At 33.2% G+C, this 13,389-nt stretch overlaps 1 pseudogene; it reads left to right on the top strand.

Moving 5' to 3' along the window:
• The first annotated feature begins 8,049 nt into the window (after nt 1–8,049).
• Nucleotides 8,050–10,447, top strand: LOC121769473 (annotated as a pseudogene).
• Nucleotides 10,448–13,389: the final 2,942 nt, after the last annotated feature.

Genomic DNA, 13,389 nt, shown 5'->3' with positions numbered 1-13,389 from the left:
TAATATTACTAATATTATTGTTATTATTATTATTAATATTATTATTTTATATTAATTAATAACTAATCAATATAGTCTTAATAAAAATTTTGAATTTTGAATAAAGAGTTGAATATTTTTAGTTAGGTGTTTCAACCCTAAAATAAATATAAAATAATTCAATAAAAAATATTCAATTGATTTAATTACTATAAATAATTAATTTAATTAGGTATTTTGTTCTTAGTTTATATTATATGCAATTAAATGTATGTATAAAACATTAAAAAAAGAAGAAAGAAGAAAGAAGAAAGGAAGATTAAATACTACTAAATAGAAAGAAGAAAATGAAGAAAAAATAAAGAAGAAGAAAACAAAGAAGAAAAAAAGAAATAAGAAAGGTTAAAAAAATCACATGTTTGGTACTATTTGATTGAAATTTCCAAACATATCCCCCATAACAAAAAAATCACATGTTTGGTACCTAGGGTTATTTTTGTCACGGGGTACAAAAACGATATAAAATAGTAAAAATCAAGTATCATTTATGTGCGAAAGTGAAATATCAAGTATCATTTAAGTAGTTCACTCTTTCAAATGAAATGTAAAATCTGCAATAAAAGTTGGAAAATAAGATAGATGACTTAATTTTAAATGAGATGTCAAATTTTGAAAAAATAAGTCTTTCCAAAGATATTACTCAAAGTTCATAGACTTGTGTAGATATTTTTAAAGATTGAGGGTTGCGTTTGATATTATGACAAAGTTTAGGTAAAAAATGTAGGTCACTTTTTTTAAATTATGGTATAAAAATTAGTACTAGATTTTAGAGGTTTGCAAATTATATATGACGCGTGGTATGTACAAAATCAGATTTACATAATCTAGTCGTGATACAGAATCAGATTGCTCGTAAAAAAACAGGTTTACCATAATTGTTCAATTATAAAAATAACCAATAAGCAACAGTCTTTTTAGTTTGGGTACAACACGAGCGACACATGACAAAATTCCAACATCTCGATTTTGAAATCATGCAGTATAGATGGATTATTAGTTAACATATAAGATGTTATTATCTGAATACGTATATTTATAAATTTGTTACAATATTTCAATCATAAACTAGTAATTTTTCGGTTGACATACCCGTTCAGTTTTCAGAATATTGAAAAACTATCACTATTAAGTTATTTAATACTACTTTAAAAAAACTATTAATATTACAAGAGAGACCTTATGAAAATATATAACTGTGGGATATACTCGATTTTTCAAAATTATTAACAAAAAATATAGATGTGTTGTTACTATCTGAATAGACCAGTAATGGGATTCAAATTGCATTTTTGGAATTCTATTCAGATACTTGAATAGATATTTTTAAAGATTGAGGGTTGTGTTTGATATTATGACAAAGTTTAGGTGAAAAAAATGTAGGTCACCTTTTTTAAATTATGGTATAAAAGTTTACTCCCTTCGTTTCCTCATAGTTGAGTCATTTTCTATTTTAAGAAGTTTTTTTATAGTTGAGTTATTTTCATATATGGTAATAATAAATATTTTTTCTCACTCTTACTGTATTCTCTCTTATTTTATTATCTCTATTTATTCATTTTCTACTATATTCTCTCTACTTTTTTCTCTCTCTTATTTTTTTTATCTATCTACTTAAAACACTAAATATTCATTTCTTAAACCCCATGACGAAAAGTTTCATCACAACTCACAACTACGAGGATTACTAGATTTTAGAGGTTTGCAAATTGTAAAGGACGTGTGGTATATACAAAATCAGATTTCACATAAGACAAAAAAAAATATTCCAACATGGTATACAGAATCATGTTGTACGTAAAAAAAAAGCAGGTTCACCATAATTGTTCAATTGTTAAAATGACTAATAAGCCACTGTCTTTTTAGTTTGGGTACAACACGAGTGACCCATGACAAAATTCCAACATCCCGATTTTGAAATCATACAGTATAGATGGATTATTCGCTAACATATAAGATGTTGTTACTATCTGAATACATATATTTTATATATTTGTTACAATATTTCAATCATGAAATAGTAATTTTTTCGATTGACATACCATCTCGGTTTTCATAACATTGAAAAACTATCTCTAATCAGTTATTTAATACTTCAAAAAAACTACTAATATTACAAGAGAGACTTTATGAAAATATATAACTATAACAAAAAAATATAATTATGAATACAAATGATTTGAAAATATCTTAAACAAAATTTCAAGCTTAATACTGCAAATCATGAATAGCATGCCTCATATAAACAAAACTAGTATGAAACACAGTATAAAAAATTCGAAAAAAATATATGGATTCGTGAAATTATGAACACTATCTCTGAAGTAATATACTCCAAGTACAATTAAATTATAACATCATCTGATTGTTTGAAAAATAATGATTAGATTATGATTCTTGCAAAGAAAATATGAACATCGTGAGACTTTATTCCAAAAAGTGTGCCAACTGTGGCTGGTTTTTTTGGTTGAGTGATATTACATGACCACATTAAAGTTAGCCACACAAACATATACTTCATCCGTCTGTGAATAGGAGTCTCATTTCTTTCCGGTACGAGTTTTAAGAAATGTTAAAAAAAGTAAGTGGAAGAAAGTTAGTGGAATAGAGGTCTCACTTATATATATTAGTTTAAAAAGATATGTGAGTGGAATAAGTTAGTGGAATGTGAGGTCTCTTTACCATTTATAGTAATTATGAACCGGGACTCCTATTCACGGACAGACCAAAATGGGAAAACGAGACTCCTATTCGTGGACAGATGGAGTAATTAATAAAATAATAGTGTATTTAGTGCTCATTTATTTCATTCTAAAAAGTAGTATCAATTTATTTAAGACTATTTTACCTTTAAGTAAATAGTAACTGATGAAGTGATTAATTTTATAATAACTACTCCATCACTTTAAATTATTTCATCAACTGGGAAAACGTTATTAAGCATATGTATAACTTTAGATCAATTCATTATGGGACGATAACATTAAGTTTGAAACTATATAACTTATTTTAATTTCTTTTATCTTTTGACTTCATTTCTTCTTTTTCTTATTTTATTTATTATATTATGTATTACTTATTTTTTAAATTATTTGGTATGTATAATTAATTTTAAATTCAAAATAAAATTTCTTAATGATATTTTTATATAAAAGTAGTTCAATTTATTAGATGAAATATTAATTTCTCAATCTTAAAGCTATACATATAAAAATATGTTATTTTAAACTGCAATACAAGATTGACAATTAAAAAAATTAAAATTCATTAACATAAACTGAAATCTTAAGTGGTTGAGGAGGGAGGCAAGGATACCGCGCCATCTTAGAGGTCACGTGTTCGACCCCTGGGAGGCGCATCTTGGGGATTAATTTCCCCTGGGGCTTATGGATTCACTGGCCTGAACCCAGGCATCGGGGGAGTGATCTGGACCCAGGTATCGGGGGAGGCTGGAGGCCTGGACCCGTGCCAGGGGAAGGAAAAAGCTGGACCCGTGCTAGGGGGAAGGTAGGTGGACCCGTTGGTTCCCACCTTGGCAACGAAGCGCAGCTCGGTGGTAAGACGCTTCACCTCCGACCGTTAGGTCGGGGGTCCGAGTCACTTCGGGGGGGAACCATCGCCGATCCTCCTAAATTTTAAAAAAAACTTAATAAAAATAAACAATGGCATTCTTAGTTGAATATATGATCAATTTAAATCTATGATTGTTTAATTGAATAAGAAATCAATTGTAGCCATTATTTGTTTAACATCACAATGTCGCGCCTTAATATTATCATTATGTCATTTACAACAACATCATGAAAAATGTTCATAGTTCTCATATCTATTCTCTTGACTATTCGTTGATCATATTTTTTCTAGTTTATTCATCTTTTATTTTAGAGTATATATTATATATTATGATTAAATTAAATTTTCAGTTTAATAAAATTATGATATTTATTAAAATAAAATATTTATGTGCACATTAAAATAATTACAATTTTATAATAAAGTTCTAAAATTTTAGATAAATCTACCATTTGAGATGCTCCATTAGTATATGAAACGAATAAACTTCATTCGATTGGAGATTTAATTTTGATTTTGAATTTAATGATATTTTTTTATTAATCTTAGTTTTATCTAAATAATTGAGAATGTAACCATATTAAATTATTAACACACTAGACAGTAATATCATAATAGTCTAATAAGGTATGGTATATAATAATAATAATAATACCTACTAAAGAAATATAAAAATAATAGTACTAATAAACTTAATCATAAACTAAAAATAAAATAGTACTATTACTCAAATTAAGTAAATAACAATAATCTCAAACTTAAATTGAAAAATTAAACTATCGAAGTAAAAACTATGAAGCACAAATCTACTTCATTGCGTCAATCCTACAACAAATCCACATTTTCTCTGCACTGGATGCCACCGCAGTCTTCATGAGCGTAGCTGGATATGAGATTCACCTAATTACTTATCTTTTTTATTATTAAATTTTAAATTGGGACAATGAACTCAAATATATATACTAAAATAATAATAGGATAATTGCGACAATAATAATAGCTCATAATATTACATCGCACCATGTTGTAATAGTACCATATATTAGCAATAGTACATAATAATATGATTTTGTATTTTTAATATTATTATCGGTATTATTAATATAGCCTATAGTATGTATTCGTAACAAAATTTCTAATGTGTGTCATAAATCATAATATACAATGAAACTATATAATAATGATGGAAGTGATCAATTGCTAACTCATCATTTAATTGCTAACTACAACTAATTTAAGGCCATGGGATTTTTAGAAATCTGGTGGTCTACAATTTGACATGTGTAATTTCGTTTTTCATTTTTTATTATTAAAAAGATAATAGCAACTATCAAATTTAGGGTTTAGAAATACAATGTCAATACAGTGTATGAAATACATCAACACAAAGACATGGCAAAGTCAATACAATTTCATATTGACATTGTCAAGCATTGTATTGACATATTATGTGTTCAAAAAAAATTTCAAATTTTGACATCGAAACATATGCAAATGAGATCTCGTTAGAATCCTTATGAAATTATCTTTAATTTGATATATGTTGTGCGAAAAAATAATTTAAATCGAAAAAGTTATATGCGGTTTAAAGTTATGGGATATTTTTCAAAAGTTAGTTACACCTACTAATTTGTTGTAAATTGACATTAATACCCTTATTGATGTTTTTTTTTATCTTAGGGACAAAAGGTGATTCGCTTACCCCAGGCGCCCCCATAACCCGGCCCGACATCGCTATGGAGGGGTTCAAACACGGTACCTCAGCGGCCCATTAGGTGGGAGGAACTTACACTGGTAACCAGCACACAAGGAGCCACCACAGTGGTGAAACTCCCACACTGCGGCTGCCAGCATTCGATCCTGTCTGCTTAGGGACAATCTACCACCCAGGAACCAATTGAGTTAAGCCCGTGCGGGCAAGATGTTTTTTTTTTTTTTTTTTATTGATGTTTTTGATGTTTTTGATGTTATTGATGTTTTTTTTATCGTATTGACATTTCGAAGCTGATGATCTAAACCCTTGATTTGAATATCTAATAACTATTATTTAATTGTAGTTATCAACTAAGTATCGTGTTTTATTCATAATATATCATTATGGATATATGGCCACACTTACCCTATTGGTACTATGACCTTTAGATATGTTATCTATGTAAGTTAATATTATTACTTCTATGTTATTATTATTATTGTTATTACTCCCTCTGACAAACTCATATTTTTATTAATTTAATTGGCATGTGCCATCCACGAACGAGACTATTTTGTGTGGACGAAGGAAGTATTATTATTATTATCATCAAGTTTAGTTATTGGTATATAATTGCTTTATGTCATATGATAGTTATTTTGACAATAATGATAGTTATATAATATAGTGTAGTTATTTTTGTAATGTGATAAAATTATATATTTTACATAATACATTGTGGGAATATATTAGTAGTATCTTAAATATATAATTATTTATAATATTAATATGTGACATATATAAATGAAATCAAACTTTTGATTATATGGTAGTACAATTATAGTGTAATTTTATGGTATGCAATACAATTATATACTTATAACATTGCACATTCATGAAAAATGGCTAACAAATTAGAATAGCTAGGAGTAACATTGTGTAGATTAGTTAATCTTATTTAACTTGATCGTAAAATATATTAACTATAGGCAAACGTACATACTTATTAGCATAATTTATTTATGATATATTAATATCTTCTACTAAGGGTACGATTTATTTCTAATATATCAATATATATAGTCCTGTTAGGTTGAGATTTTTTAACTTAATTGAGAATTGAGATGCATTTTCAGCCACTCATCCACAACATTTTTGAAATGTCAACTGCAAGTGGATTATGTCAACTTGGGGGTATTATCATCAATAACTTGCACATCAAATGTCAACAACTTATAGTTGACATTATATGTGTGTAGTTGACATTAATTGTATATATAGTTGACAAAAAAAATTATTTTTTTAAAAAAATTTATTTAAAAAAATCAAAATTAATAAAAAAAGTATTTATTGAGATGAAATTACCATTCTGCCCTTTCATAATTAATTAATCTAAAAAATTTTTTCATGTGGCAAATTCTGGACCACTCATTTAATAAAAATGAGTGCCTGATAATGCATTTCAATTCTCAGTTAGGCTAAAAAATTTCTATTAATCAGAACCATATATATATATATATAATATGTTTTAAAGTATTGAAAATCGTGCATAATTTAAAGATTTGTTATTATTTTTCTTAAAAATAAATATTTGTCATTATTATTATTATGGAGAGAGAAGGTTGTTTATAGGGATGTCAATGCAGCCCGCAACCCGTGGGCTGACCCGAATAACCCGCCAAATTTATAGGGTTAGGGTTGAAAATTTCTAGCCCGATAAAATTACAACCCGATTAGCCCGCACCCGATTAACCCGCAACCCGTTAGGGTCAGACCCGAAAACCCGATGGGCTGGCCCGAAAACCCGATAAAATTTCTATTGTTCTATTTGTTTGACTCTGAATTGGACAATTTCATTGATTATTTTTATAATATAGATAACTAAAAAAATAACATTCAATTTTATATTAAACATATAAATTATATATTAAATTTTTATTAATATAATAATAAATAAATAAATAAATTAGAAACTTCTAATTCATTAACAAATATTTAAATTTATAAACATGTTTTAAAACATGCTTTAAAATATTTAAATTAATGTTTTATTTTACACAAATCTCAAATATTAGTATTTGATCATGTTTGTGTTTGAGTTTTAAGTATAAATCTCAAATTTATCATAACTAAATATTTATATTTTATAAATATAACTAATTTTCGTCATTATTTATTGGATTAATCGCATGTTAATTTTATCGGTAGCAACCCGATTAACCCGCTGGGCCAGCCCGAAACCCGAGCGTTTAGGGTTAGGGTTGAACTTTTATAACCCGAAAAAATCTCAACCCGATTAGCCCGCACCCGATTGACCCGCAACCTGAGTAGGGTTGGCCCGAAACCCGGTGGGCCGGCCCGATTGACATCCCTAGTTGTTTATATAAATTTGAAGTCAAATTATTACTAATATTTTTCGAAACAGTGAGAAAGGGCTATTGCGTCATATCAATTTAGCATTAGCTATTACTATTACTATTACTATTACTATTACTATTACTATTACTATTACTATTACTATTACTATTACTATTACTATTACTATTACTATTACTATTACTATTACTACTTTAACTTTTGTAATTATTTATAAAAATACCACCGTGCGGCATATTATGCCTGCAAAGTGCAAAACATTACCGTTTTTTTGCCCGTTATTTTTTTGCCCGTTTTTTTTGCCCGTTATTCACCGCCCACTCGCTCCCGGGCCCACCTTCAAATCGACAAATTTCCCTAACATTGGTTCTCCCTAGGCCTAGAGTATCCCCAACACCAGCCCGCACTCGATGATGCCGACTCTTCAATGAAAACAAAACTCAAATCTTTCTCAGTCTCCTCCTTCATATGAGAACGGAGCCTTCAATTCATCGTTGGTTCTGCTTCTCGTCTCTCTCTCTCTCTCTCTTACTTCTTGTCCACGTGTCGTGTCGATCACTTTTATCAGTTTTTTAATCTTTGATTAATTTTTGTGTTGAAGTAGTAAGGGATGGCGTCCGGTGGCGAAGCAGCGGCGTGGGTACCGCAGGAGGAGGGGCTGAGGAAACATCGAGAAACATAGAGAGAAAGACGAGAAGCAGCGGCGTGGGTGCCGCAGGAGGAGGGAGTTTCTGATAAAAAAGGGTGAGTGTATTAGGAGTTTAGACAAGGGAGAGAGAAAAAAGGAAAGGAACTGGAGGTTTTAGGGTGTGAAGAATGTTGGCTGGTTGTTCTTCTACATTGTTGTCACCAAGGCATAGATTGAGGAGTGAAGCATCCGCACAGTTTCAAGCTTGCCACATCCCTGCCATGACCACACAGAGGTTGGATTTGCCTTGTAGCTTCGGGCGGAAAGAGGCGTCGTCACGGCCACAGCCAGTTAGGCAGATTGGGATTTCAGTTGATAAGGGTATTGAGTCCAAGAGTTCTTTGAGGGAGAGCATCAAGCTCCCTCCTGTTGCAGCAAAGAGAGGGGATGAGTTTTGTGCTAGGAGTAAGAAGAGATATGCAGCTACAGATGAAAGGAGTAACTACATGGGCAGAGTGAAGAAGAGAAAAAATGGCAATGGGAAATGTGTAGAGGAATCAGGTCAGTTTATGAGCAGTGAGGATTTCTGGTTCCATGCTAATGCACCTCAGGTGCCTTTCTCTCTCTCATGCTCAGGTGAGGAGAGGGGGTGCTTCGACCCGCCTCCTCTCCCGCCTTTGTCGAACATCCCTTGGTTTGACTCTGTTGTGACTGAGGTTACTGATTCAGGGATGTCTAAGGATGTGCATCCTCACAGGGAGGTCTCAGCCTCGGGTTCTTCGAGCACTTCCTCGGGTAGTCACAACCTGGCTCTTGGGTTGGGCAGTAGTAACCCCACGGTCGAGCGTGAGGCCGCTGGCAATGGCTCGTCTTCTCGCAATCCGAGCGAGGGTCGTGGCGGGGCATAATGGGAGTAGCCAGAGAGAGCCTGAGTGTGTCGAGTTGATCAACTTAGTTGTGGCTTGTGTTGAGCAAATAGGCTCCAAGAACATTGCTGCAGTCAGCCATTGCCTTGCTAGGCTCGGCGAGCTTGCCTCCCCACGAGGTTCCCCTCTACATCGCCTCATCGCCTACTTCACCGAGGCCTTGGCCCTGCGCGTTGCAAGGCTATGGCCTCAAGTGTTCCACATCACGCCTCCTCGTGAGCTTGAGCACGTAGATGATGATGCGTTGAGGGTCTTAAATCAAGTGAGCCCGATCACCAAGTTCGTGCATTTTACTTGCAACGAGATCCTGCTGAGGGCGTTGGAAGGGAAGGACAGGGTTCACATCATTGATTTTGACATCAAGCAAGGCCTACAGTGGCCTAGTTTGTTCCAGAGCTTGGCCTCTAGAGCAAGCCCTCCGAGCCACGTGAGGATCACAGGCATTGGTGAGTCAAAGCAGGAGCTGATGGAGACAGGGGATAGGCTAGCCGGGTTTGCTGAGGCTTTTAATCTCCCCTTTCAGTTCCATCCAGTGGTTGATAGGCTAGAAGATGTGAGGCTGTGGATGCTTCATGTGAAGGAGAAGGAGACAGTGGTGGCGAACAGCGTGTTTCAGCTGCATAAGATGCTATACGAAGGCAGCGCGTTGAGAGAGTTTTTGGGGTTGATCAGAAGCAGCAATGCTCAAGTGGTTGTAATGGCAGAGCAGGAAGCAGCACACAATGAGGCCACTTTTGATGCTAGGCTTTTCAATTCACTCAAGTACTACTCGGCCGTGTTTGACTCCATTGATTCGAACCTCACCTTGGAGAGTCCGTCAAGGATGAAGATTGAAGAGATGTTCGGGCGGGAAATAAGGAACATCATAGGTTGTGAGGGGCGACAACGGTTTGAGAGGCACGAGAAGTTTGACAAGTGGCAGCAGCTGATGGAGCAAGGAGGGTTTCGTTGCGTTGGAGTTAGTGAAAGAGAGCTGCTTCAAGGACAGATGATGTTGAAGATGTACTCTTCTAACCACAATTATAGGGTGGAAGTGCAGCAAGGGTCGTCCTCGTCCTCGTCTATGATCCTTAGCTGGTCAGATCAGCCTCTTTACGCAGTGTCAGCATGGGCTCCGGTTAATGGTGGTGGAGGCTCTTCGTCGTTGCCTCGTTGATGGTGGTGGTCGTCTTCAGTCATTCTTTTAAACAGAAACAGATATAATCGATTCTTTGTAGGTAGAAAAAATTGGTATTGATCATTCTTTCATTCGTTGCAGATATCATTTGCTTGAGGTAGTCATGAGATATAATTTAATGCTACATAGGGTTTGTAGTTTTGTTTGGTTTATATTCTTTGATTCGTTTCTATGTATTTGTTGCATTTAGTGATCGAAATATTTTTTGAAGATTATAGAGGTTGTCATATGTAATAACATGATTAATGAAAAAGTTCAATGTTGGTTATTGCGTTGTAATACTTACTTGCCTCTCGATATCATATTTTTTCAGAAAGTGTAAAAATTATCAAATTAGGTTTCCAGGACATATTACAATTAATCAAAGTGCGTAGTGTATTAGGTTATAGAGATTTATCGATAATCAATCTGTGGAAGATAGTAAAATATACTACAAGAGGGGGTATATATGCGAGGCTTTTTCAATTCACTCAAGTACTACTCGGCCGTGTTTGACTCCATTGATTCGAGCCTCCCCTTGGAGAGTCCGGCAAGGATGAAGATGGAAGAGATGTTCGGGCGGGAGATAAGGAACATCATAGGTTGTGAGGGGCGACATCGGTTTGAGAGGCACGAGAGGTTCGACAAGTGGCAGCAGCTGATGGAGCAAGGAGGGTTTCGTTGCGTAGGAGGTAGTGAAAGAGAGCTGCTTCAAGGGCAGATGATGTTGAAGATGTACTCTTCTAACCACATTTATAGGGTGGAAGTGCAGCAAGGGTCGTCCTCGTCCTCGTCACTGACCCTGAACTGGTCGGATCAGCCTCTTTACGCAGTGTCAGCGTGGGCTCCGGTTAATGGTGGTGGAGGCTCGTCATCGTTGCCTCGGTGGTTGTTGTCATCAGTCATTATTTTGAACAGGAACAGATTGCGATCTATTCTTCGTAGGTAGAGAAGTGGTATTGATCATTCTTTTCATTCGTTGTAGATATCATTTGTTTTGAGGTGGCCAAGAGATATACTATAATTTCATAAATAGTTTTGTAGTTGTCTTTTGGTTTATATTCTTTGATTCATTTATGTGTCTGTTGAGTTTAGTGATCGGTGTATTTTCTTTCAAGATTATTGAAGCTGTGTCATATGTAATATTAGCATGAATTATTTGATTAATGAACAAGTTCTATGTTGGTTTCTTCATTGGAATAGTTGATTGTTTTACCTTGTAGATTAATTACTTACCACTCGATATCCTTATTTATTGTGCAGTTTATATTTATTGTTAGGATATTTCTGATTTTACCTCTTAGGATATTATCAGGCGAATATTTCAGTAATTATAGGTGTAACGATTGAAGCTCAGAAGTGTTATCAACACTATGCTCATTGTCGATAACACATGGAATGGAAGAGAGGTACTAAAGCATATCACTAATGACGAAACATGGAGTGATGCTAATAGATACTCCCTTTGTCCACAAAATATTGTTCATGTTTGACTCGACACGGGTTTTAAGAAAAGTGAGTGAAAAAAGTTAGTGAAATATAGGCCTCACATTTATGTACTCCTTCCGTCCCACTTAAGATGACATTTTTTCCTTTTTAGTTTGTCCCAACTAAGATGACACATTTTATTTTTTGAAAACTTTATCTCTCCAATTGATACACCCAACCACTTTATCTCACTTAGGTTAAAATACTCATCTTTCTTTCTCTCTCTATTTTAATATTTACACCCACATTTTCTCTCTCCAACTAAGCACATTAACCAATAACTACTAAAATTCCGTGCCGGCTAAGAAATGTGTCATCTTAGCCGGGACGGAAGGAATATTAGTTTTATAATAGAATGTGAGTGTAATGAGTTAGTGGAAAATGAGGTCCATTTACCAAAAAAAGAAAAAAAAGCAAAGTGGACAACATTTTACGGAATGACCAAAATGGTAAAATTGGATAATATTTCATGGACGGATAGAGTAAATAAGAAAGTCTTTAAGCCTATAAGCAAATAGCATGCATGACATTAGTCATAGATTGCACCTTCCAAAATTACGGAATCAGTATTCAAATGCGAAGTCAAGAATTTAATATTTGGCGGCCAAAATATAATTTTAATAACTGTGAAATATTATGTCGGTGTTGTCAAAAGTAATTATAGTATTGATAGTAGGATTTACATGAGAGAGATAAATGAATTAGAAGAACATTGATGAAAACCATGGATAGATAAGTGATTGTTGAGTAAAGTAAAATCAGCGTCGAAAGAATTGATAATATCGAGAAAAACAAAAGTGACGCTCTTATATTTTCTTTAGAATAAAGAATATAGCAGCTTTTAAAGAATTTTTTTAAAAAAAGATAAAGACAAATTAACATAATTATAATTGTAGGAGTTCAAACGAGACTCACCAAAATATAAGTATATTACAATATGAAGTGCAATGTTTTCCCTAATATTTCAAATTTTGTGGGATATACATTTCTCGCATTATATTCATTTGAGTTTAAGTAACTTTCATCTCTTCGAAGCCAATTTTCATCACATAATATGTTATATCATGTCAATATATGATGTAACAAAACTTCCATTATAAAATAACAAAGTTTTTTTTTTTTATCATACGTGTGTAGATAATGCATCAAAGATCAACTTGTGTCCTTTATCTAGTCAAATTGATAATTGGTGCGTTCTCATCGAAATCTTCGTCGTCAACTATTTTATCATACTTATGTGTTGCATTGGGTGCTATAATCAGACAAGCTACTTATCTATAAAAAAAATAGAAACAATGCAAAACAATGGTATGAGTTAGTGCAACCAATTACCAAATGATTTTGAATTTCACTAATCATATTACATCATTATTTCCACCACACAAACATATTATTTCCACCATGAACAAATATTAGTTAAAGATATTATAGTACGAGTATTTTTTTTGTCTTACGTATTGCTATATGCCCAAGAGCATCCACAATGGCGGCGAGCGGACCGGCTAGCCGATTC

The sequence above is a fragment of the Salvia splendens genome, chromosome 15, assembly GCF_004379255.2.
Source record: "Salvia splendens isolate huo1 chromosome 15, SspV2, whole genome shotgun sequence".
In the NCBI taxonomy this organism is placed as follows: Eukaryota; Viridiplantae; Streptophyta; class Magnoliopsida; order Lamiales; family Lamiaceae; genus Salvia; species Salvia splendens.
The sequence above is the reverse complement of the archived record's forward strand: the minus strand, read 5'-3'. Positions and strand labels throughout refer to the sequence as shown.